The sequence below is a fragment of the Schistocerca piceifrons genome, chromosome X (assembly GCF_021461385.2).
Source record: "Schistocerca piceifrons isolate TAMUIC-IGC-003096 chromosome X, iqSchPice1.1, whole genome shotgun sequence".
NCBI lineage: Eukaryota > Metazoa > Arthropoda > Insecta > Orthoptera > Acrididae > Schistocerca > Schistocerca piceifrons.
In genome coordinates this window covers 458,802,372-458,830,259 of record NC_060149.1, presented here as the reverse complement: position 1 = coordinate 458,830,259, position 27,888 = coordinate 458,802,372, and positions in this window count along the sequence as shown.

Genomic DNA, 27,888 nt, shown 5'->3' with positions numbered 1-27,888 from the left:
AGATAGTAGATGGTTTAGCCTTTTGACAAAGTTTACAAATAGACAAGACTCTTCGAACTCTCGTTTCCATATTGTTAAAATAACAAGTCGTCCGAAGAATATGATAACATTTTCGTGGGCAAAAATGTGCATAGCTGAAATGAATGTACCAAATGAGCTTATTAACAAAATCGTCAGGAATGCAAAGTACCCATAGCTTGTCATCAACAGTGCAGCGTTTGAACAGTATGTTGTTTCTAACCAGATAATAATGCCGAATCTGTGTGTGTGTCTTTTCATGCCATTTGCTTTTGATATCTTTCCGAATCGGATCTTTATCTTGATCGTGAGCAATGTCCTTTAAAGAAGTGGAGATGAAGTTTTCAAAGGCGACTTTCTGAATGTAAAGAATACTGAAATTTTTCTGGAGGTTGCCTTCTGTGTAACTTTTCTCAAGCCCAGCCGGTGCACGTGACAGTGCGTCAGCAACAATGTTCTCTTTGCCGGGAATGTAGACTATTGTGAAGTGGAATTCTTGCAGAAACAATGCCCAACGTTTTAATCTGTCATGATTTAATTTTGAAGACATAAGAAATTGTAATGCACGATGATCACTGTATACTTTTACGCGCTTACCAGAAAGAAAGAAACGGAATTTGTTAAATGCCCAAACGATAGCTAAAGCTTCTAATTCAGTAACGGAATTATTTTTTTCACATTTTGTTAGCACTCTGCTAGCAAAATCAGTGGTTTTCTGAACAGTAGTGTCAGTTTCTATGGCTTCTTGAAATAAATGGGCACCAAGACCGACTTAGAAGAATCCGTGCTAAGGCAGAAATCTTGTGACAGATCTGGATGATCTAGTATTGGCGCGTTAAGTAACGCCTCTTTAGAAGAATTGAATTCCAACTGTGCTTGTTCGTCCCAGTTCCAAATAGTATTTTTCCAGTGTGACTAGAATTTGCATATTCAGAAAACGACGGTAAAAATTTACGAGACCTAGAAAACTGCGCACTTGTTTTTTTGTGGATGGACCTGGAATGGCTCTGATTGCTTCTAACTTTTCAGGATCCGGCTGAATGCCTTCAGAAGAAATAATATGTCCCAAAAACTTCACCTTTGTCCTACCGAATTCAGACTTTTCCAAGTTAACTGTAATTCCAGATTCTGCAAAAATATGTAACACGCTGTTGAGGATGCGATTGTGTTGTTCCCATGAGGCTTCTACTATCAGAATATCGTCCACATATAAGGTGATGTGACGTTTTAAGAACTTAGGTACTATGGAATTTAGCCCGCGAATGAATGCTGCCGAAGAAATGTTCAAACCAAAAGGAGGTTTCCGAAACTGATAACAAACGCCGAAACAAAGGAAAGCTGTGTATTTTCTACACTCTGGATGAAGTTCGATCTGATAAAAGCTGGATCTGAGATCAATAGAAGACAACACTTTTACACCATTAAAATTTTGAGGAAGCTCTTCCAACGTTTGCGGCCTGTCTGTTTCAGATATGATGATAGTATTGATTTGCCTCGAATCTAAGACAAGCCTGATCGATCCATTTTTCTTCTCAACAACATGTAATGGATTGTTGTATGAGCTTACTGCAGGCTCAATAATGCCCTCGTCAAGCATAGATTGTATTTCTGCTCTAACACGGTCCCTATAATGCGCCGGAATTACGTATGGTCTAACACAAAATTTAGTATGCTCACGAACACGAAATTGGTATTGACATCCCTTGATTGTTCCTGTTTTGTGAGTAAAAACTGTGGAATGTGCTTGTAAAATCTCAAAAAGGTCTTGCCTATCAGTGTCATTACAATTCTCAATTGCCGGCCGCGGTGGCCGTGCGGTTCTAGGCGCTCCAGTCCGGAGCCGCGCTGTTGCTACGGTCGCAGGTTCGAATCCTGCCTCGGACATTGGTGTATGTGATGTCCTTAGGTTAGCTAGGTTTAAGTAGTTCTAAGTTCTAGGGGACTGATGACCACAGCAGTTGAGTCCCACAGTGCTCAGAGCCATTTGAACCAGCCAATTCTCAATTGTTTGAATTTTATTCAGAATTAACTCATTAGTATCAAATGCGCCGTCGATATCATCCCTGTCAGTACTTGCAGAGTGATTGTTAGTGTCAAGTTCAGTCGAAAATTCCGAACTGTTGTCTAACTGGAGGTAAAGCCGATTAATTTCTTCGTCATGGTTAGAGAGCCAATCTTCAAATTTCAAAGCTATTGACTTACCTTCTTTCTCTAAACTTATTTCAGCATCGTGAAAGTTTAAGATTGCCTTGTATTCATTCAAAAAGTCTACTCCCAATATAATTTTCGTCGACAATAATGGAACATTAAGAAAGTTCATAGAGAAGCTGTGGCTTTGACAAAAGAATTCTAAGCTGGTTTACTTGTGTACATCTACACTTTTTGCAAAGATTGCACCTTGTAATTTAATCCTACGTAACGGAAGTGTGGGGCAATCGTTCGATTTGTTACATTTGCTAAAGGCTGTTTCACTAATTACTGAAATGAGACTGCCAGAGTCAAGTACTGCCGTAAATTTTAAGTCATTTACTGTAATGTGAATCACAGGATATGCAATGTTGTTATGTTTTACGTCGTGTTCCTGGAGTAAGATGTCCCTAATGCCTTCCATTTTTACGTAATTACTAGCTACGGCAGCTGCGTCGTCAGTTTCAGAAGTACGTTTTGTGGCTGGCAGCGGTATGAGTCATTGCCTATTGTCTCTTTGTTGGCGCGCGTTGTCATTGGGATTTGGAGACCTAACTTCTACAAATTCACCTTGTCGAGAGGGCCCCGCCCTGTTTGGATTCCTCCAGTTCTGATGCAATTCAGGTCTGTCGTTACGATCATATTGTCTGTCGTCATGTCGGTAGATTCCATAGTTTCTTTCTTGTCGGTCACGTGGTGGAGAGTTTCTCCCTGAATCGTAACTGCACGCTGGACCGTTGCGTCTAGAGTTATTCTGTCTCCCTTGATAATAGTTATTTTGGTTCCCATATTGTCTGTTTCTCTGATTGTCTCTGTGATAATCGCTACTGCGGAGAGATGATCCTTCCCTGTAATTATTACTACTCTGCCAACGGTTGTCATATGGGTGGTGTCTGTTTTGGTCATGATTTGTGTTGTGAGAAAAGCCTTGTCATGTCCAGTTATTATTTCTTTCATCGCGGAATTATGACGGATGTGACCTGTAATTGTTGTGTTCCTGTTTTCGCGTTCCGCGATTGTCAGCGTCAATTTCCAATTCTTGTAACAGTCCCTGAAAAGCTTCAATGTCATCTTTGCAACGTCCTGCCAAAATAATATGTCGTAAATGTTCAGGTAGTTTGATTAAGCAAATGCGGATGAGTTCTGAGGGGCTGTATGGGTTTAACAGGTACTGATTCTTGTGCAACATGTCTTCAAAATATTTCACAGGAGTGGAAAATTCAGATTGTTCGAAATGTTTCATCATTATGATGCTATGTTTTACTCGGTCTTGTGTAGCTTGAGACCAATATGCTGAGAGGAAGGCATGATAAAATTCTCCTTCACTGTGACAATCGTGAATGACCGATCGCATTCTTTCAGTTGGTTCATTCTCTAAGTAGCCACACATAAATTCTAATCTGTGCTCTAATGACCAGTTGGGAGGAAAACAATGAAAGAATTGATGGAGCCACGCTTGTGGATGAATGTCGTTGCCAGAATTCTTAAATGTTTTGAATTTACGTGTAGTAATGAACAGCTTATAGTCAAAATCACCGTGTCGGCGAGTAGCATATCGGTCATTCTTACGTCGCGTCGGTGGTTCCATCTCAAAATTCGGTGCACCTTGCCAATTTCTTTCATAATTTCCGAAATGCCCTGTGTTATTGTTTTGTGGCTTTTCCGTATTTCTAAGTTCCTCTTCCCGTGTGGGAGGGCGAGTGTCCTCTGCAATATGTAATTTTTGTATAACTTGTGCCAACTGATCTTGTACTTCCCGGATTTCTCTTTTGTGTTGCGTATTAATTTGATTCTGATTTTGTTTGAATTTCTTAATTTGTTCATACTCTTCTGTGTCAGTGATGGCTACAGGTCTTGTGTCATTCAGATCATCATCTACCTTTGCAGATAAGTTAGTGAACTGATCCGAAAGTTCGGCTACTTTCTCCGATAGTGTACTTATTTCCTCAGTGTGTTTTTCTGAACCAAGTTTCAGAGTGTCCATTTGTGCTGAAATCGTATCCACTGTGTTCTTTAAGTTTTCCTGAGTTTTTGCAAGTAGCGTAACCGAATCAGTAAATGCAACTGAGTCAATTTTAGCTTGCAAGGTCTCATGATTTTCATGAACAATAATTTGCAGTTCTTTTATGGCTGCTTCGTGATTCTGTAATGCATTTTCATGCCGCGAAAAAATAGGTTGAAAATGCTCACAAATTTGTGTTTTTACGTCATTACAGATTTTTTGACATTTCGATTCAATGTTATGTAACTCAGTAGTTAAATCTTCATGTGTTTGTTCAAGTGTGGTGTCTAACTTTTGAAGCTTTTGCTGTGTTTGTCTCTGATTTTGTTCCATTGTGTCTAACTGTTGCTGTGTTTGTCTCTGGTGTTGCTCCATTGTGCCTAACTTTTGAAGATTTTGTTCCATTGTGTCTTACTTTTGAAGCTTTTGTCCCATTTGCTGCACTAATTGTAATAACAATGCACTGGTGTCTGAAACATGTTCCTCAGTGCTATTCGGCAATGCATTTGAACCGGCAATACTCGCATTTTGAAAAGCAGAAAATGTGTCTTGGCTTATTTGAGAAAACGGCGAGGACGCAAAACCTGTATCTACAGTATTTGCAAGATTCTGTCCTGTCACTTCGGATTCCTGAGGCAAGCTGTTGCCGACCGAACGATCGATAATGCTTTCCTGTTCACTAATTGTTTCACTGCCTACACTATTATTTGCAGCCCGCTTCATTTCCCTATGTACAATTACCAAATTACTACTTTGAACATTAGTTAATTCATTACACGGTTGCGCTAACACACTCCTTTCGTCTTCACTGTCATTTCTCAGTTTACTTTGGAGCCTAGTATTACGTTTTTCACACGCCATTATTGTCACAGTGTTTCACACGACAACACAGAAAAGCACAATTTGAAGAGCAAAATAAGAAAACACATTAACATAGCATTGAAAATAATATCTCGTTAATTGCAAGCGCAGCTGCGATATACTTGGTGCCAATCTACATGCATGCCACAACTGTTTTACTGTACAAGAATGAAAACTACAACTACAAAGGAAATTCTCTCTATGATTACGCGCTAGCAATAAACAATAGCTACACTAATTACACAAACTACAAGAACAAAATCAGAAGATTCCAGTGAGGTATCCTCGGCTAAGGGTCGACATATGAAACGTCCCCTTAGAAAAATTGTACATAACTGTGCTTAAACTGACACACAATATTTTTAGCGCAACGCAATCTGACTTTCAAAAATCCCTACAAAAGAATGGCACTGACTAACATTAACCTATACCTTTCACAAATCACTTACCACACAAAAATCTTGGTTACTCGAACTACTGCAATACAGCGAGCGCCACTACTGCCAGCTAAATAAAAGATTCAAACTACGGAAGGCACTAATTACTGATAGGCATAGTTAGCAAATAAAAGATTTTAATAGAGAATAAACACTGTATTTACCTTAATAGTCATCAAGAGTCATAATATATATTGCAGTTCATGACATCCAGTCTTACAAATTTCAAAATTCCGCCATTTCTCTCCCCACATCCACCACTGCTGGCGGCTCACCTCCAACTGCGCAACGCTACGCGCTGTTCACATCCAGCTGCCCAACACTACAATTGCAGACAACAATGCAAACTACCCAAAGACTGCACACAGCACAGCCAGTGATTTTCATACAGAGCGCTACGTAACGTTGCCAATAAGAAAACATAAACAACCTACTTACAGTTGTGCCTTATAATTGCCTTTACTTAGAAGATTACATGTTTTACACCTCCAACGGACTGTTGACCCCATTACTTGACATAAATTTCGTCTTGATACGTCTACCGATTCCTGAGATAATGGGGCCTTAACAGACGGAAAGAAAGACAATCGTATAGAGGAACGGACAAAAAAGCGATCCCACCAGGTTTCCGTTTCAGCGATTGGGGTATGAAACTCGAAAAAAGACAAAAATAGCATTCCCTTGATACAAACCCCACAACCTCTACTAAAAGAATACCATCCCGGCTGCGCTACGGAGTGATATATTGAGAATCACTTCGTCTACAGGGTGCTTCACGATTACTATTACAGGCTTTTCGAAGCATTTGAGGGTACTTAATTGATCAAGTTTCGTGCAGTAATCCGTGGGCTGACATGTACCGTTTTGACGTAAAGTGAGTTTGAAAATCGATACACTTTCAAATCTCCCGTTTCACAATACGGGCACAGCAGAGACTACAAGCTCGGACCCATGTGTTCTAGAGAAGCTGTTCCACATGGTGATTCTGGTAATCGTTGCACACCCTGTACCTGCAACGCATTCTGTCATACACTCGGTTCACAAACAAAGTTGGACGTTCTTGGAGCACTACAGCGAACTCTTGTAGCTGCGGACGTACCAGTTTCTGGCAGCCATTGTTGTTGTCGGACGAAAATGGAATGTGATTGACGGAGGTGATTCGGAAAATTTTCTCGATACGTGAATTGTGCAGCTCGACCGTTGTGTAACTTGTTGTGAAGAGGGAGATATGAAGGTGACCCGATTATTTTGTGTTCAACGGTACGTTTCCGAACATGGATTCCTAAAATTTATCTACTACGTCCCCTGTACACCCTAGAAGCCTGTAATGGGAATTTGGGAACACCCTGCAATAGTAACTTCTCCTATGCTAAGTACTCTGCTAAATTAACGTAATATGGGTAACGATGATAGGTAATAAACCTCCAGAAATGAAGGTATCATAAATGTTGATGTAACTAACCGATCATAGGTAGTTTACGTGCTTATTTACTAAAATTGAAGCACACAAGAAATAGACCACAGTATACTTTTAAACAGCCTCATCCACACACACACACACAATATTATTACTTCTTACTACTGATTTTCGTACTACAGCTTTTAGGCAGAATAGATCGGTTTCTGGCATTCGATAGGACGTAGCTAATTAAAGAAGCAGTTTACTGTATGAAAACTGAGCAACAATCCCTCATTCCGTAACGAATTGAACTCTCTTCTAAAAACAGCTTCAAACGTCTGATTACATCACGAATGTGTTAGTGTGTTAAACATTTGACTTCAAGGATGTAAGCGAGAAAAGGTTAGAAAAGTTTTGAAATTATGCTTAAAGTTTGTTAGAAGTCAGAAATTTCTCTCAGTATGAAACACTGGATGAACATAGTCTTGGTAATTGGCGCTCTATTATAGGCAAAAGCTATTTTTTCATGCATCTCAATGTTTATTACGTCATATCCGAACTACGTGTCACATAGTGATATAATTTTACAGCCTTTTTCAATGGTCTATCCGGATACCGCATCAAAAGTGTTTGCGAATAGAGTTAGTAGTAAAGAAGTTGTAATTTATAACTTCATGCTTGACGCTGAAATTTTACTGATCCCAATAGTTTTTCAAGTACATACGTCTACATGTACTTCATATTCCACAAGCCACCTAACGGTATGTATCCCAGGGTACTTCTGGCACCACTAACTGCCGGCCGGTGTGGCCGAGCAGGTCTAGGCGCTTCAGTCTGGAACCGCGCGACCGGTATGGTCGCAGGTTCGAATCCTGCCTCGGGCATGGATGTGTGTGATGTCCTTAGGTTAGTTAGGTTTAAGTAGTTCTAAGTTCTAGGGGACTGATGACCTCAGGTGTTAAGTGCCATAGTGCTCAGAGCCATTCGAACCATTTGAAGCACCATTCACTGATCGCCCCTTCCCTGTTCCACTCGCGAATAGTACATGGGAGGAATGATTGCCGTTAAGCATCTGTATTACCTCTAATTTCTCGAATGTGTCTAAATGTCTTTGACAAGAGATATCATGAACTCTGCGGTGTACAATGATATAGTTTTGCAGGTAAGTTCAGTGGACTATGTGGATTCTATCTGCAAATTGCGTTCCGAATAGAGTCGTTAATAAAGAAGTAATAAATTAAAACGTCTTGTGTGATGCAATAACAGTGAAAATGTAGAAAGGAATAAACCTTTTTCCTATCATCATTTTTGGGGTTAAGAGTGAGAAAATGTTTCTTCTATGTTTGAAATTATATGTATTTTTGGAAGTTTGTAAGTGCTCTGATTCTGAGTAAAGTCACAGTAGTTGGGCGCCGTGATTTACGCTACCTCAAGGCAAACACACAATTTCTAATGAAATACTTGTTTTAATGTGTTAAACATTTGACGTTATGTTATACCTCCAAATTAGTAAACTATATCAAAATTCATATTTTTTTTAAAATTCGGTTAATAACTACGCGAAATATTGAAAATCCCACTTTCGCTGGCCTTGGAATCCGTTAGATAGTCAACCTGCAACATCTATTGGGTTCCAGGTTCCATGGTAGTTTTCGTTGTGTGTTTCTGGTCACCTTGACGTAGGTTAAAATGTAGCTGAAACATAATTTTAAGTGAAAAATAATTTTAAAGTTATTGTAGCTGATAAGCGTCCAAGCAATTTTAATAACAGTATTGTTGTAATGACTATCATTTCCCTCACCAAAACCTTTTTTATCATATTCTCAGCTGTCTAGCTCTTAATTAAGACATAAATGTGTGTGGCATTTTTATTGAGGCCTAATGGGTAATAGAGAACAAGTATGATTTTGTGATTCTTGAGTTCCTCCCGGCGTATTTGATAATCAAAACATCCACGGGTATGCTGCCGGTCTATAGTGTCCAACGGGCACAATATTTCGGCGATCATACATGTCGCCATCATCAGGTGAACTGACGGACTGAGCTCTAGTAAATAGGGTGCGCACTATCTCTGACGCAGAGAGTCTACCCCAGGAATTGGAACATCTGAGAACTGTATTTCGAAAAAATGGGTACTCAGAGTGGCAGATTCAACGTGCTCTCCACCCACCACTGCAGCACAACCTGTTGAGATGGATGAAGTCACGAGGGAGGAGGTAGGCACTGCATTTATTCCATACACAGGCGCACTCTCTGGGAAAATCGCCCGCATTCTGAAGAAACACCGGGTCGGATCTGTGTTTTGTCCTCCAAATAAAACTCTTGCACTGGTGGGGAGCGCCAAAGATGACCTCGGTTTGAGGAAGGCCGGCGTGTACCAGATTCCGTGTCAATGTGGCAAGTCGTATATTGGTCAGACGATGCGTACCGTCGAGGACCGATGCCGTGAACACCAGAGGCACACTCGACTGATGTATCCGAGCAAGTCGGCGGTCGCTGAACATTGTTTGTTGGAAAATCACGCCATGGAGTATGACCGCACGAGGATTCTGGTACAGACGTCGAGAAACTGGGACAGCGTTGTTAGAGAGGCCATCGAAATTCGCACCAATGACGACCTCATAAACCGTGACTGTGGCTATAATCTTAGCAAGGCTTGGGAACCAGCGATCGGGTTAATCAAGAGTAAATCGAGCAAACGTATAGTTGTGACGACCACGGCGGACAAAGCCATCACACCGACGTCATCTCAGACGCCGTCGCAATCTGTTCCACCGCGCGACCGCGGCGCGGGGTGCGGACGGCGGAGGGAGCGCGCCGCGGGCGGAGGGTATTTAAATCGGCCGCCGTCGCTACCGAACCCAGTTCCCTCTGAGCAGCCATAGCGTACGGATCTCCGTGCCGGCACGTTCACAGGAGCTCAGTCCGTCAGTTCACCTGATGATGGCGACATGAATGATCGCCGAAATATTGTGCCCGTTGGACACTATAGACCGGCAGCATACCCGTGGATATTTTGATTAAGTATGGTTTTGTTTCAACACCACATCCATTACGTGCTGACGGCCTGTAGACTTTGTAGGATCATGGTATAGGTTATTTATCAGAAGAAAGTTGAAATCAGATGAATACGTCGTAGATTTTTGTTTTGAAGGAGATACTAAGTTGCATCAACACCTCAAAATGATCTTAAAGCTCATTAGAGTTGACATTATCACTAGGAAGAATGTAATATTAGCAAAGCAGTATAATGCATTAACCTGCGTGTAACGAGTTTTTGTCGTAAATTGCTTTTGATTATCAAGATAATGTAGAATACCTGTGATTTAATTTTACAAGACGAGAGGGAGTAAATGATACGTGGTAAAATATAGTAAGCAGCAAAAAGTTTCTAGCATCCTTATTGACCTTCCGATCAGAACCGCGATGCACGTTTCATAATGCTCTAGTTGGCTGTTTCATTCAGGGCAGGGGACCAAACAGCGAGGTCATCGGTACCACCCGCATAGGAATAGTTGAGGTAGGAAGTCCGCCATGTCCTTTCAGAAGAACCTTCCAAGCATTTGTGTGAAGTGATTTAGGGATTTAGGGAAATAACGGAAAAAGTATATGAGGATAAACGGATGCGAGTCCAGTGCACTAACCACTGCGCCACCTCGCTCGGTAGGATGTTCTGAGGAGGCACGCTGCTGCTCACAGCCGTACTCTGCAGACACTTGCCACGCTCACAGCATCTTTGCCAGGAGTCTGGTAGCCACTTGCCGTACGAAGATAGGAACGATCATTCAGTGCGTCACGAACTGCTGCGTGAATTCCTTACCTTTTCATGGTAATCGCACCTTCGCTGTTACTTGTGCCATATGTAACTGATACTCCCATTTGTAGATTCGCAATGTATTCTACGTTTCAAGAAAAGTTGTTTTCAATAAACTGTGTTTTAATTTTTCATCGTATTTGGCACATTCGGTATATCTCCATTTGCAATTATTTGTTCCATTGATACATGGAAACGAGGAGATGTTGCTATGTCTTGCTGATACTAGTCGAATATTTTTCTGATGGTACTCTCAGTTCTGGTGTCTACAGGTCACCGAGCGACTGCACCTCCCGTATCTAGATGAAACCATACATGATAACAGGTGATTCTCGAAGCTTTCTCCGCTGCGTGCATCCGGTAGAGCAATATTTTTTTATCCGTTATTTTAGCTATTTACCTTACAACTAGCATAAAGGCATGTTTTTGGCTGAACTGAAACCACCTCACACAATGATATAGTCGACATTATATCGTTGTTTCAATTATTTTTAATTCAAATATCAATATGTGTTGGAAATGGCTGCTACAGCCGAAGTATCAGACTATTTAATATTATTGTCCATGACGGACGTCCGAAAAATTATAAGTTATTATAACAGGTACCTGTCGGATCACGGATAGCTTATTTGACTAAAAGACGCGTAGATATGTTGAAGCCTCGTTTCTTAGTTTATAACATTCGAAATTGATTTTTCAGAGTTTATGGTCCTACTGGCGCCACCTAAATTACCGGTGTTAATGATAACTTGGGGTGTTTTCACTTAATTGGATCCACTCAGAAACACACATAACCAATAATTTGGTGCTTTATAAATATATGAGTACATATTAAAGTAAGTCACTGGAACTGCCTCCATCAGAGTTATTGCTACACATGGAAATGAGGAACCCATCATGTTACATTAACTTTCTCTGAAGGAAATAGATTGCTAACTAAATTTTTAATCATATATGTAAATGAAATGCAGGAATATCAGCAGGCTGCCCTCAGCTTAGCATTGACTTGCGGCTCGAAAATTGTGAAATAGATGGCAGAAATGCACAGCCTGAGTAGCATTACTAGTTTCTTTACATGTGCAGAAAGGGATACGACAGCTTACCATAGTGTGCGATAGTCTAATATTTTTTCCACGTGTGCCCTGTTACGTAAACGGGCCATGCCCTCGAACATGAATAAACTGAGAATAGCATATACACTGATGAGCATTGCAATTGATGTACCATAAAGACAACATACAAGAAACATCAACATGACATGAAGTCTACTAAAAACCTGGATATGAAAAGAATGAGCGTTTCAGCACAACTGCCCAAAGTAAAGGAGTGCATGTAAGGAAATATTACACAGCTGGTCTGTCATTCAGAAATCGCACTTGAGTATTGGTTGCTTGTGCAGTGATTGTGTTACGCCTCTTGTAAGAAGAAGAAACATACACCAGCATGTGTCAAGGATTCAACAGTGCAAGATCGTCACCTGCCAATACTGTGGTTTATCGATGCACGATATTGCTATCTGCACTGGCTGGACCCAATGAATATCATGCTGATACTGAACTTACGAGTTCAGCAGGTCCACACTCAAAGTTATTCATGATCCCAGTAACCATACTCGACTAGCGCCCAGGGTGACAGACATACTGCACATTCGGCGGTGCAGGATCGTAGGTCGCATCATGTACCGTAAGTTCGGAAACCGGCTTACTTTCAGCAAGAATAGTATCTGAGAAGAAGTCTGGAGCACCGTGGTCTATCAACACGACAACATTTGCTGCAGCTTCCTTGAACGCAGCAACAGAGAGAGACTCGCCGACAATTGTACACCGATCACTGTACACCCAAGAGGCACCAGATCCTCATTTTACAAGAGTCCCTGCTGACCATACAGCGGCGGAAATGTCATATCCGTGTGTCGATGGTCCGATGACAACAAACATTGCCAAATTACAATTTTCATCGTCATTAGGGCCCAGCCTACGGCGCGATGGTATAGAGCAGAGGTGGCCAAGAATTTGGCACAAGTGCCCTAGCGCTCTGCCTGGATGACACACATCCCCTACGCCACGCTACGCCGTCTGATCACGAGGGAACGGGGAGAACTATAAATGAGCCGCATTTAAGTGGCAATGCAGTCGCACTGCATACGACATCGTTTCATGTTTCACATTTTTCAACATCAAACATCCCAAACAAAACAAGTTTTCAGTGTTATTTAATAATCTTTGGCGCACTGAACACGTAATGTAAGTTTTATCTAATACGAAGTGTCGGCATACGGACGTACTCAGACAGTTTCACAAATTTTCCCAGAACAGAACGTCCTTCAAATCTCTCGCCAATTGAAAATTCATAGTTGTTGAGAGAGTGACGCGCACCCAAAATGACTGACGAACTCTGGCACAGAGCTGAAGCAGCGTGGAGTGCTCAGTTTGATTCGATCCAGTCAGTTTGAAACTGTTGTTGCTGCCTTAGTAGCGGATGTGTGTATTACTTTTCGCACCGTGTATACACCCAAATCACCTACAAAGTTAATCATGTATTCTTCCTACTATACTGTGTACATACAAAAAGTATAATTTCGATATTTCTCTCCTTCTTTCTGGTGAAATTTTAGTAATATCAAAGTAATGGTGAAAGGGTATGTCGATATCAGTTTCATGTTATAGACGAAATGATATTTTGTGCCAGAGATGCCACGGGCAAAAACTATATGACACTATTACAGTCAAACGAGAAAGTACCTACCTGTAAATTAACCTTTGCCATTATATAATATTACCCTTAATGAAACTACAGCGTCCAGACACATTGATGTAATCACCTGTCAAACGCCTGAATAGCCAAGTTTTGCAGAGCGGACTGCTGCACGACGTGCAGGTACCGACAGGGATGTGGAGCCATACCGGTTCTAGTGCCATGGTCAGCTGCGCTAGATTTCTTGGTTGAGCATCAACGGCGCGAACGGCCTGATCGCGGTGGTCCCACAGATTCTCGGTTGGATTTCAATCTGGGGAGTTTGTTAGCCATGGGAGCAAGGTAAACTCGTCTTGGTGATGTTAGTACCACGCACATACACTGCGAGCTGTCCGACATATTGCATTGTCCTGCTGGTAGATGTCACCGAGGAAAAACAAACTGCTTGTAAGGGTGGATGTGTTCCCCAAGGACAGATGCGTATTTGTCTTTATCCATTGTGCCTTCCAGAATGACGAAATCACCAAGGGAACACGACGAAAACGTTGTCCAGACCATAACGATCAACGATCACTCTTCTGACCTGGACCCTTCTGGCAATATTTGCAGATTGTCTGCTTTCAGTCCAATGAAGCATAAAACGTGATTCATTTGAAAAGGCCACCTGTCGCCGCTCAGTGGACGTCCACTTGTGATACTGACGTTCAAATTCAAACATTCGTCGCCGATGAACAGCAGTCACCGTGGCTGGATGGACCAGGTGCCTGCGGCGGAGGTCCATAAATAGCTGCGTTCGCTGAACTGTCGTTAAGTAGACACTGTTGGTAGCTCCGTGGCTCACATAGACAGTCAGTTGCTCAGTAGTTGCATTCGCCCGTACAGATCTCTTCATCCGTCATCAAGCCCTGTCATATATGACCCGTGGCGCATCACAGTAGTCTCGGCGCCGGTTTTGGATAGCGCCATTTTGCCATGAACGGTATACTTTAACCATTCCGGCATGCGAACAGTTTAAATACTTAGCCGTTTCGGAAATGCTTTCACCCCTGACCTGAAGGCTGAGGGCCAGTGATCATGACTTTACGGAGGTCTGATAAATCGCTATGTTTCGGTATTATGACGACTGCACTGTTTCCCGCTTTGCTGACACGCTTCATATACCCTGCACTGAAAGTGATGCCACCTGATATCGGTGAGCAGTTATTGTACGTTGACGTCGAACAAACACAGTGGTCACCATTGTGATTGGACCGTCTATTATACAGAACTTTATACAATAATCTTCTTGTTGTTACTAGGCGAAACGACAATCATCCAGCCAAAACTGTGGGTTCTTTCGAATAAAAGATTTACTTAACTTTGGCACACTTTATGCCGCAGGAGTACTGGACAATTTACATCTGTCATGGACCAACAAAGCATCACTTGATGCATTAATTAACATACTGTTCTCTCGAAATGCAATGTTCAACCTTGAAAAAAGTATACGTCCATCTGAAACTTCACGAACACTGTCCTACCCTGTATTGTTGCCTTCTGAAGCTAAGGTGTCAAGCTAGGGTCGATTTCTTGCATGCTCAATGCTATATTGGGGAAGAGACATGGTATTCAGGAGCGTCTCCCATACGTCGCTGATGATTGTAGCGAGCCTTCAGTAATGTATGTGTGTATCGATCTCGTTGCCGACTTAGATGAACGACCACGATCTCTGGACGATAATACACTTCCCACCTCATCTCTTTGTAGTTTGAGAAGATATGTAGTTATTGAACTAAAGATAAATAAAAATATACTTATAGGCAGCTACTTTACTATAATCCATGCGAAATGGAAGAGAACTGAAGGCGATATATTTGTGGATTCAGAATTTTCATATATCTGTTGCTTCCCCAAATTGTTTCAGCCTATTTCGGCTGTATGTCTGTACTTCGCAAGCCACTTCATTGTGTGTGGTGGAGCGTACTATTGGTACCAATACTTTTTTTCCATTCGCTGTTTTATTCGCGAATGGTGCGTAGGAAGAGTGCCTGCCGATAAGCTACCGCATGAACTCAAATTCTTATGAGTTCCTCGGATCTGTCACTTCGCGAAGCATATGTGGGAGGAAGAAATATGTTGTCAGAATCTTATACGAACGCACACTCTCCGAATTTCATCAGTAACCCTCTGTATCACACACAATACGTCTCATCTAGCAGCTGTCACTGGAGATGGCTGAGCATCTCCGTTGTGATCTAGCGCCCATTAAACTATGCCGTGAGGAACGTTCCGCTTTTCCTTGGATCTTCTCTACCTCTTCTATTGATCTAACATGGCAACGGTCCCACATTAATCAAAAATACTCAAGAATTGTCGATCAAGTGTATTGAAAGCTACTTTTTTAATGCATGAATTATATTCCTTAAAATTCTTTCAGTGGTTCTCAGCTAAGCATCTGCTTTTCTATCAACCAATTTTCCGAGGCCTCTCTGTGACATTTGGGTCGGCACTGTTGTGGGTCCTAGCAAGCCTAGATTTAACTCTGGAGGAGGTCGAGCAGATACTACAACACACTCAAAGTATTAGAGCACTTTATTAAACGTTGATTGACATAAAATACTTGATACTGAAACAACACATATCCTCATGGAGGTCTATGAATTTGTTAGTGTCGCTGAAATTATAACTTAACACTTGATATAACGTAGAATGATGGTCATCTTTGAATGTACGTTTACGACTTTTAATATAACTCGATCTGCTGCATCTGAAATAAGACGATGCTGTCGTTGTAAGTGATACTTGCAAATTGGGGCTGATCGGCACTTTACTGTGACGTCAATACTCTTCCTGCAGCAGTGCTGTATGGGAACTCTTGAGTGCGTATCTACACCGATATCTCTCATTCTTTGCTGTGTTAGGCAGCGACTATCCTTAACTTACTGTTCCGAAGTGTGTGACCAATTTTGACACAGTACCTCGTTCTTAGGACGACAACACACATTCCACTTTGTGTTGCTGGAAGACAGTTATTCCTAGGTACTTGTAGCGTTACCTTATTGAGTTACGTCTTTCAGAATGTCCTGAATACAATCACAGATATGGTGCAGTACTGAGTAAGTACTGGCTTTGTTAGCTAAATAACAGGTCTAAACCGTGTCGAAAACCTTCGCGAATTAAAAGGAGAAGTTATCAACCTGGACGCTTTTATCCGTCACGCTCTGGATATCATCGACGAACAGAGGAAGCTGTGTTTCGCGAAATATCTGTCTACGGAATCTATGTCTTTTTATAGAGAAGATTCTTCGTTCCCCATGAACGTCATCATACGTGAGCACAGAACGTCTTCCCCAACTGTACGATGGATTGACGTCAGCAGTATAGCCCTACAATTATGATCACCGGTTCGAGAAACCGTCTTTATTACGAAAAGACCTGTGTTTTTTTTCCAGTCGCCTGATAATTGTCGTTGTTCATGCGACTTACGACATATTTCTGCTAACACGGGAGCAACATCTTCCGCATAGTACCTGTGGAATCTTACAGGAATTTCAGCCGGTCCAGATGCCTCTCAAGTTTTGAGTGAGATTTTTATCTGAATTTCTATTCCAGCGTGACCTATCTCAAAAACCGCAGTTTGGGTGGTCGTGCGAAATGTGAAAGAAGGAACCATATCATGATCTACCACGGTGAAACATGTTCGGAAAGCTGAGTTAAGTATTTCGACCTTCACTCTATCATCTCATGTTTCGGCGCTCTTATGCTCACTGATCATTTTACATATAATGTTGCTCTGCTTACTTACCTAAAATTTCTTAGGTTTTATTTCTCAGACCCGGTAGCATATCGTAGTGTAGAGTTCATTGAACGCTTCTCGCTTTGTTTTTCTCCTGCTCATTTTGAGTTTCTTCAGCTTTTGTTTGTGCAATAGCTGGAGTATCCCCTGCTACAATGCCATGTACGAGAAACTCATTCACATAGTTCTTCAAGTTTTCTCTAAAGTGTTTTGTCACTAAGATTTTTGACACAGGTAGGTTCTGAAAGAATTGGATTAGAAGGCTAGGCCCATCTTTGATGCTTACACCTACCCACATTATGTCACATTCGGATTCTGTTACAACCTCAGTAGATATTATAGACCATTGCTGTCTAGGCTATCGTTGCGATATGCAGGATGAATATTAATAAAACAGAAAAACTGCAGGAACAGATTTCTGTCCGGAAATGGAGGAAAGGTCGAATGAACATGTGTCGGGAAACGAACGGTGTGCATGTAACGACAGCATATCGTCCCGGCAAACACAGTACAGAGCTGCATCGCATCCACATGACAACATCCACGTGGGTTGAGTGGACTGCTGTTGCCTGTTGTGGGGCTGTGAACCGCTGAGGGCTATGGCGGAGACGAAGCCTCTTCGTCGTTTCTAGGTCGCCGGTACAATACACAATATGCACAAAGTCATACCGGTCAAAAGTTGCGCATCGGAAGATAAACTGATATCTCGTTGCTAAGTGACAGCACTATAGGTGCCGCAACCTTTGCCACAGGTCATTTTTCTTATAAAACCGATGATCATAATTGTAGGCGAAGGTACTGAAATTCGCATCAGAAATCGACTCAGAATCGACTGAGGATCCGGTTTACTCTCTTCACTCGGATCCAAACAATAGGAATCCTATCTTTTCTACTTCGCTACCTAACTTTAGGGTGTTCTACATGCAGGAAGTACTTGTTGGGGTAGCAAAGTATGCGCTGAGTCCACATAGTTGTTTTTTGGGTTATAGGAACCCCTCCTCAGGGATTCAAAAATATTTCTGTTTGCTGATGACACCACCTTGGTAGTGAAGGATCTTGTGTGTAATATTGAAACATTATCAAATAATGTAGTTCATGAAGTAAGTTCGTGGCTTGTGGAAAATAATTTGATGCTAAATCACAGTAAGACTCAGTTTTTACAGTTTCTAACCCACAATTCAACAAGAACTGACATTTTAATCAGACAGAATGGGCATGTTATAAGCGAGACGGAACAGTTCAAGTTCCTAGGCGTACGGATAGATAGTAAGCTGTTGTGGAAAGCCCATGTTCAGGATCTTGTTCAGAAACTAAATACCGCTTTATTTACCATTAGAACAGTATCTGAAATAAGTGACATTTCAACACGAAAAGTAGTATACTTCGCATATTTTCATACGCTTATGTCATATGGTATTATTTTTTGGGGTAATTCTTCTGATTCAAAAAGGGTATTTTTGGCTCAAAAACGGGCTGTTCGAGCTATGTATGGTGTAAGTTCGAAAACCTCTTGTCGACCCCTATTCAATAGTCTGGGAATTTTGACATTGCCCTCACAGTATGTATTTTCTTTAATGTCGTTTGTTGTTAGCAATATTAGCTTATTCCCAAGAGTTAGCAGCTTTCACTCAGTTAATACTAGGCAGAAATCAGATCTGCATGTGGAATGCACTTCCTTGACTCTTGTGCAGAAAGGAGTGCAGTATTCTGCTGCATCCATTTTCAATAAGCTACCACAAGAACTCAAAAATCTTAGCAGTAGCCCAAACACTTTTAAGTCTAAACTGAAGAGTTTCCTCATGGCTCACTCCTTCTATTCTGTCGAGGAGCTCCTGGAAGAGATAAAAAATTAAGCAAATTCCAGTGTTACATTCTTGATTTTCTTTATTTAAACTAACGACTTGTTTCATTTTATGTGTTTCTACAATCGTGTTATAATTTCATGTATTGACTCGTTCCATGACCATGGAGACTTCTCCTAAATGTGGTCCCACGGAACAATAAATAAATAAATAAATAAATAAAAATAATGAGATACCTGGCAAAAACGAACTGATACCTGTCACATCACTCTCAGAGCAAAATTTTAGTTTGTGCACATCGGAAAGAGGAAATGTTAATATGATACTAGCTTACTGCAAGGGTATCCAGTGTAACGGAGCTAAATTAGTATTTATTATCACAAGTAATAACTTCCATGTAGCATTAGCAAGAGAGAGCAGGTTGAAACCGAAAGTTAATAAGAACGAAATTTTAAATTCAAAGTGGAAAATACAGGGTGAACACTAATAAAACCGTAAAACCGCGGGGGCGGATTACTAACTGAAACAGAGGAAAAATGGCCCTATTAATATGTGTCCGGAAATGTTTCGTTGCCACGGTAGATGGAGCTGACAAATGAAAATTCCTCTGAGCACGTGCCGTGTTTCTTGTGTGTAACAAGCTGTATGTTTGACGTAGCGTACTGTAAGCAGCAGAATGGTGCGGTATTCATGCTGGGAACAAGCCGAAGTTGTGTTTGTGCACGGACAAGCAGATGAAAACGGTGAAACGGTAACACGGTTATATAAAAACAAGTACACTCATAGATACCAACCATATCACACAATATTTCAAGCCCATATTAGGCGTTTGTGTGATCATGGCCCCATCCACGCAGAGTAACGTGCAGGGAGGTGGCGGACAGTGCGTGCATCAGATTTGGAGGACCAGGTTCTACAGGATATTGAGACTGATCCTAGTACAAGTTCCAGGCATGTGGGCCACCAACGTTGTATTTATCAAAGTATGATTATATGTAACCTGCATGACAACCGCTAGTTTTCAAGGCGGTTTTCCATCTGTCTCGGTGAATGCAGGCTGGTTCTGCCTCAGTTACACTATGTCGGCGGTTGCTGTGCAAACACTGTCTCCACATAGGCGTACTCCATAATTATTCTACCATGCAAACATTTGGGGTTACCCTTGTCTGGTATGAGACGTTTCCTTGGGGGCGGGGATTCCACTGGGGCGAAGCGCACAATAACCCTGTGTTCGGTGTGGGGCGGTCACCAACGTCACTACAGCATGGACTAGCAGATTGAAACCCATTGACCATGACCAACGTAGCTTATAGCTATTTCTGGACACAGGTTAAATTCACCTGTCGTCCACGCACAATAAGAGGAGCCCCTACTCATTTCTAGAAGCTAAACAAGAAAACAAAACGTAGCTTTGGTCGCGGTATTACCAAACAATACCACAAAATGACAAACACAAGCTGCTAAATGAACATTAGTTCGCTGAACAGCCGGCCGAAGTGGCCGTGCGGTTCTAGGTGCTACAGTCTGGATCCGAGCGCCCGCTACGGTCGCAGGTTAGAATCCTGCCTCGGGCATGGATGTGTGTGATGTCCTTAGGTTAGTTAGATTTAATTAGTTCTAAGTTCTAGGCGACTGATGACCTCAGAAGTTAAGTCGCATAGTGCTCAGAGCCATTTGAACCATTTCACTGAACACAAAGGCACAGCACACACGCAGACGTCGAAATAAGACGACTGACTGGCTGCTCCGCCATGATCAAAGTACCCTACTTTCGGACGGCGTGGAGTGTGAATCAACACTACTGAAACTATGATACACACAAAGAAATTTTGAACAAAAAAGTTCAATGTTTTGCCTACAAGTACGAATTAAAGTAGATTTAAAAAAGAAAAGAAAACCCCGCGAGCAGGTACTGATGAAAATGTAACAGTTGACCGACCGCGGTATTATTCTCATTCTCAGTCATTCTTCATCGGATGCTGTATGGAGGGACATGAGGTCAGCACACTGCACTCTCGTCCATTTTGGACGTTCCGAACTTCTCAAAAAAATGGTTCAGATGGCTCTGAGCACCGTGGGACTTAACATCTGTGGTCATCAGTCCCCTAGAACTTAGAACTACTGAAACCTAACTAACCTAAAGACATCACACACATCCATGCCCGAGGCAGGATTCGAACCTGCGACCGTAGCAGTCGCGCAGTTCCGGACTGAGCGCCTAGAACCGCTAGACCACCGCGGCCGGCCGAACTTCTCAGTAAAGTAGCGCACCCAGTCCAGTACTACCGCCAAGAAAAATAATCCTTGATAGTACCAGAAATCAAACTCGGTTCCCTTACATCAGGGTCTGTTGCGTTGACCACATTAAAAAAAAGAAAAAAGAAAAAAAGAAAGAAAGAAAGAAAGCGCCAGGGAAGAACGAACCCAGTGAGCTTCAGGCTGGGTGGCGGTCCAGACAAGCTTATGGGTAGGGGTCGAATCCTGAGGCCTGCCCTCCCACTCTGCCACCACCTTTTTTATTTTTATTTATTGATTTACTTTTTAAAAATTACAACTTGTTGCTCAAGAAAGGAAGAAACAAAATCCGAGCTAATCATGCATGACTACTGCCACATAAAAACAAATTCATTTCCAGTTATTGCAGCAATTTTTTGTTTATGTTTTTGCTTTCTATCAACTAAGAAGCAAGACAAACAGCACGACATAAAGGAAATAAACTTTTTTTTTACTGCTGGGCTACGCAGTTTAACGATAAAACAGGTTAGACAAACATTAGGGGCCGACTATTCAGTGTATACCTTGGAATTTTTAAGATTACTAGCGGATATTTGTCTGATGCTTCCTCGGTTTATTATTTAGGTCTTTCAGTCTGTGGTGTGGGGCTTCAGACACGATGACTATGTAAAGTCAGGAAGAAAAATATTTTCCCAGTTGAGATATTACTGCTGCGAAAAGTAAAGCGGTTAATTGTTTTACTAAATGAGATACTTTCGCTATGTAGCTGAGATAATCATACGTTAGTGACGTGACTGAGTCAAATTCGACAACCGATTACAACTACTATCTGACTGAAGGTTCCAATCTTACTCCATGTTTTCGATTAATCGTTTCCTATTGACAAATGTTAGTGAAGAAGAGCAGTGTTATCAAAAGCAGTGGAAAGAGATTCACTACTTATTGCCCCACATGCATCATTTTTACAGTATTTGTTAGGTTCTCTAGTAAAACATTTGTTGGGTTATAAGACTAATAAAGATCAGAGAAATATGTCATAGCTCCGCAGCAACACTGAGTGTTATGAACAAAACCCACCATCCTAATTTATCCTAGTTTACTTGAAAATTTAAGTGCAAACACTAAAGAAAAAATTTCGTTGGCATTGTTATTGAAAATCAAGTATTTATATGTTTAAAATCAGCCACAAACAACCGTAGCAGCTAGATTGATCATACGTTGATGACGTAGAACGAGCACTAAGTGGAATTCGGCGTTCCGTTGGAACGATTCTTGTTTGTGGTTTTAGTTATGTTCTGTACCAGCCGAGAAACACAGCACTTCCCGGGTATTTATTTATTATATGCTTCCATTAGTCCGTCTCCTCCGCCTCCTCCTCTCTTTGCCAATCTCCTCCTCTCCCTTTCTCTGTCCCTCACCTCCTTCCCCCTCCCTATGCGCATATCCTTCTCCTTCTCCGCGTCTTCCTCCTCTTGCTCTCCCAGTTCATCTTCTCCCCTTTCCTTTCTGTGTCCATCTCCTCTTCTCCCCTCTCTTTGCCCACCTCCTCCTCATCCTCCCCGCCCTGCAGTTTCATTTTCAAGCACCGTAATGTTTATGACGTCGTATCTCCTTAACTATATGCTGTACAATGACATAATTTTGCAGATACATCCAGCGGTGAATGTACCTAGTGTCTGCAAATCTGAGGCGAATAGAGTTACCAGCAAAGAAGTAATAAACTAAAATGTAATGCATAATGTGGCAGTCTTTTCTAGCAACTCACATTTGACGCCATATCTCCTGAGCAACAGTATATTTTGGTAGGTACATTCAACGGCAAATATGAGTACTGTCTGCGAAAAGTGTTGCGAATAGAGTTAGTAGCAACGAAGTAATAAGTTGAAACCTCTTGCATGAGGCGGTAACTTTTCATGCATTTAGTGTTAATGATATATCTCCAGAACTGACAGTCGTACAATGATTATTCCAGTACATTCAAAAATGTTTGTGAATACTGGCTGCAAAATGTGTCCCGAATACAGTTCGTAGTAAAGAACTAATGAATTAAGACGTCTTACTTCGTGTGGTAGTTTTACAGCATCAATAGCGAAAATGTAGCAAGCGACAACGTTTTTCCATCGTTTTGTGGGGGTCGACAGCAAGAAAAAGTTTCCTAAAGGTTTGACATGGCGTGCATTGTTTGTTGTAAGTCTGTAACTGCTTTCATCCTCAACTACTAGACGACTAAGAAGGAAACCTTGAGTGCGGGGTCACAAGTTCAATCTTTAGTAAGCCTCATTTGGAAGTGTTGTGTTAACAATTATGTCACGAAGCATATTAGTTGCTAGTGGCACACCATGTGTATGAGGAGGGAGACAGAAAATGTGGGTCCGGGAGGTTCTCAGATTAACCTTCTATGGGTTGCATGCATTACGTTTCACAAAATGGACATCGCTAACATTCAAGATATGTTCAGAATAAACCTTTAACTTATACCATGAACACCGAATTAAAAAATGGAACACCACAGTGATCACAAAGGTTCGCATCGTCACGTTCGAATGCGAACTTCTTGGAAGTTACAAACGGTGTACGACGTTCAGCTAGGTATCCACTCCTAAAGAATGCATATAGTATCATATCGAGGTATCGGGGTGATGACAAATGATGAGTATGACGGCATACAGCAGCATGCATCGTGAAACGGGCTGTCCTTTAAAGCGTAGGGGCAGGTAGTGCGACAATATTTTTTATATTCAAGGAGAAAACAAACACCCAGTGACTAAATTTATCCTGTGGTTCCAGATGTTTCGGGAGGGACAGTTTGCTCTAAAGGAACATGATTTTTATACACAGACCAGGAATCAGGAAAAGCAAGTTATTTTGACCAGCTATGTCCGCAGCTCGTGGTCGTGCGGTAGCGTTCTCGCTTCACGCGCCCGGGTTCCCGGGTTCGATTCCCGGCGGGGTCAGGGATTTTCTCTGCCTCGTGATGACTGGGTGTTGTGTGATGTCCTTAGGTTACTTAGATGTGAGTAGTTCTAAGTTCTATGGGACTGATGACCATAGCTGTTGAGTCCCATAGTGCTCAGAGCCATTTCAACCATTTTTTTGACCAGCTATTGATCAAAATCAGCGTTCATGCCATAGTCGTAATTCTCTAACGCCCGTTTTCCCACTCTTGCTTGCTGTGACGTAAATATTTCCTATTTCCCTTAAAATACTACGATGACGAGAAAGAATCGTAGGGGGTAGAGCACCTCAAACTTCTCGGAACACTATAAATAACTTTCCAGCCAGTTTACCATCCAGATTGACAGTCGGCATAATTGTATGCAAATTGGTTAAGGCACTGATGTTAGTTGATCTTGATACAACTTTCTTGGCACCTCTGATTCCTAGGCTTCCTTTCATATGCATTTCCTCTTCAAATTCCGATAGATCAGAGCTGAAAACAAATTCCTAACTGAACGACGGGATAGGTTTGTTATTTCATCTGCAAGTTTTCTGGCAAATTCCGGAGTTTGCTTTGCATCTCAAGTTGACCCTTTGTTTGAAATTCCGTTACCTTATGTCTTCCAGTTCTGTCGCACTGTTTGCAGCTATACAACCAACCACTACTTCCCTTGAAAAAACTGTTATCTATGTAGTGCGCAAATTGATGTACAATACGTAGTAGGTCACTGTCATGCACATCCTATAAATTCCATCAAGCATCCTTCAAACGCGTAAAAACCATCTTTTGTAACAAGAGCGTCTTGTCTTTCTTGAATATTCGTAGTATTCCTTATGTGCTACACAGTCATACTGCTACGGACTCATTTTAAATCTATTCCTTTTTGTTTTATTTATTTATATTTCTTCTTTTTTTACTTTCTTTTTACTATGCTGCATACGATCTTCCATGTACGTAATTATGTTAAGTACTTACTCCTTCAACAATGATTGTCCCGCCTACGTTTCGTACGAGACGGTGTTTGTGGCTTCCTGTTCGACGAGGTTGATGATGTGCATGTCTCGAAAGCTGTTTCTGTATCACTTTCACTTACTAAGAAAGTATCGTCAACATTGTACTCCTCATGTAAATTGTTTACACAGTCAACTGTAGCGCTGTTGAGAGATTCTGTCGACTAAACGTTTCAACTACACTCCGTAGCCTCATGCTGTGCTCACCGTTGAATATTTCCACTCCCGCCTCCTGTTGCCATTAGCAGTCAATATTGTGGTTACATGGTAGGCAAATATGTGGGGCGTCAAAGGCCGTAAATATCATCGAGCTTTTGCGACCTCACACTCAAAACGTTCTTTGTATGATATGGGTATTCTCGGGTCGTAACCTGCAGTGTTTTCACGCCCACGCCTTAGATAGGTGGTTAATTCATACCCAACAGTGACTCTTTACAGACAGTAAAGATATGTGTGACAAGTTTGCATGAAACTGGTCCTGTGGTGTAGAAGATGATATGGAACTTATATAGATACATATATAATGACATAAATTTATATAATTTATGTGGATTTATATTCTTTTTTACTGGGAAAAGTGAGAGAGCAGAAACAGCACCCGTAAGGAAGCCATTATTATTTGTGCCCATGCTGGGTCTTTCTGATATCTGAAGGACAATTTATCGAAAAATTTTGGAAACTGTAAAATAGTTCTAGTCTTTTCTGCAGTTATAAGCATAGATTACAGTAGTTTATCGTGGCCACACAAAACCAGACTTCACGTCTTACATTCGGCATGGGCAGCTCTTGATGACCTGCGGGCCTGACACACTGAGTGATGAAAAGTATACCAACACCCATGAAAACATACGTTTCCAATATTAGGAGCATTGTGCTGCCACATACTGCCAAGTATTTCACATCAGCGACCTCAGTAGCCACTACACATCGTGAGTGAGCAAAGTGGGGCGCCCCGCGGAACCCACGGACTTCGAATGTGGTCAGGTGATTGGATGTCACTTGTGCCATACGTCTGTACGCGAGATTTCCACACTCCTAGACATTCCTAGGTCCACTGTCTCCGATGCGATAGTGAAGTGGAAACGCGAAAGGCACGTACAGCAAAAAAGCATACAGGCCGGCATCGTCTGTTGACTGACAGAGACCGCCGGCAGTTGAAGAGGGTCGTAATGTGGAATAGGCAGACATTTATCACGACCACCACACAGGAATTCCAAACTGCACCAGGATCTACTGCAAGTGCTATGACAGTTAGACGGGTGGTAAGAGAACAGGGATTTCATGGTCGAGCGGCTGCTCATAAGCCACACATCGCACCGACGCCAAATGACGCTTCGCTTCATCTAAGGAGCGTAAACACTAGACGATTGAACAGTGGAAAAAAGTTGTGTGGGGTGATGACTCACGGTACCCAATGTGTCGATCCGATGGCAGGCTGTGGGTATGACGAATGCCCGGTGAACGTCATCTGCCAGTGTGTCCAGTGCCAACAGTAAAATTCAGAGATGGTGGTGTTACGGTGTAGTCGTATTTTTCATGGAGGGGGCTGGCACTGCTTGTTGTTTTGCGTTGGACTGCCACAACACAGGCCTACACTGATGTTTTAAGCACCTTATTGCTTCCTACTGTTGAAAAGCAATTCGGGGATGGCGACTGCGTGGTTCAACACGTTCGAGCCCCTGTTCATAATGCACAGCCTGCGGCAGAGTGGTTACACGACAGTAACATTCCTGTAATGGACTGGCTTGCACAGAGTTCTGACCTGAATCCTATAGAACATCTTTGGAACGTTTAGGAAAGGCGTCTTCGTGCCAGGCCACACCGACCGACATCGATACCTCTCCTCAATGCAGCAGCCCGTGAAGAATGGGCTATCATTCCTCAAGAAACCTTCCAACACCTATTTGAACGTATGCCTGCGCGAGTGGAAGTTTTCACCAAGGCTGAGGGTGGTCCAACACCAAATTGAATTCCAGCATTACCGATGGAGGTCATTTTCATCTCGTTAAACAGTCACTGACTTATTGTCATGAGAACATCTGACCAACTTTTTCGTTTCCGTCATGACATTCCTAACCACAATAAGATTACAGTTTGTTCATTCTATCAAAATTATCAAATGCCGAAACCAAAAGTCATTCGCTGCATATCAAGTTGTTGGCACCGTTTCTACAGTATACCGTTTATACACTGTCCAGTCATATTAATATCACCACCGGTCAAAAGCCTGAATAGCCACCATTTGCTTCGTGGACATGCAGGAAAAGAGTCAGTGAGCTTCTCAAACGTACCATCAGCAATATGGAGCCAGGCCGACTACAGTGCCGTGGTCAGCTGCGCTAGGGTTCTCGGTTAACGATGCAAGGCGCGAACGGTCCTATCGTGGTAGTCACACATATTATCTATTGCAATTAAATATCAGGTATGTGTTGGCCAGTGGAGTACATCAAACTCATTCTGGTAGTCTTAAAACCACGCACGTACATGCAGGGGTGGATATGGTCAACGAGGATAGGTGCAAACTTTTGGCGATCCATTGCGGCTTCCAGAATTACGAAATCACCATGGGACGGCCATGAATGCATTCGGCAGACCATGACGCTCCCTCTTCCGGCCTGGACCCTTCCGACGATTGTAGCAGAGAGACACACGACAAAAGACATCTGTCCTATTGAGAATAAAATGTAATACATCTGAAAAAGCCACCTGTTGCCAC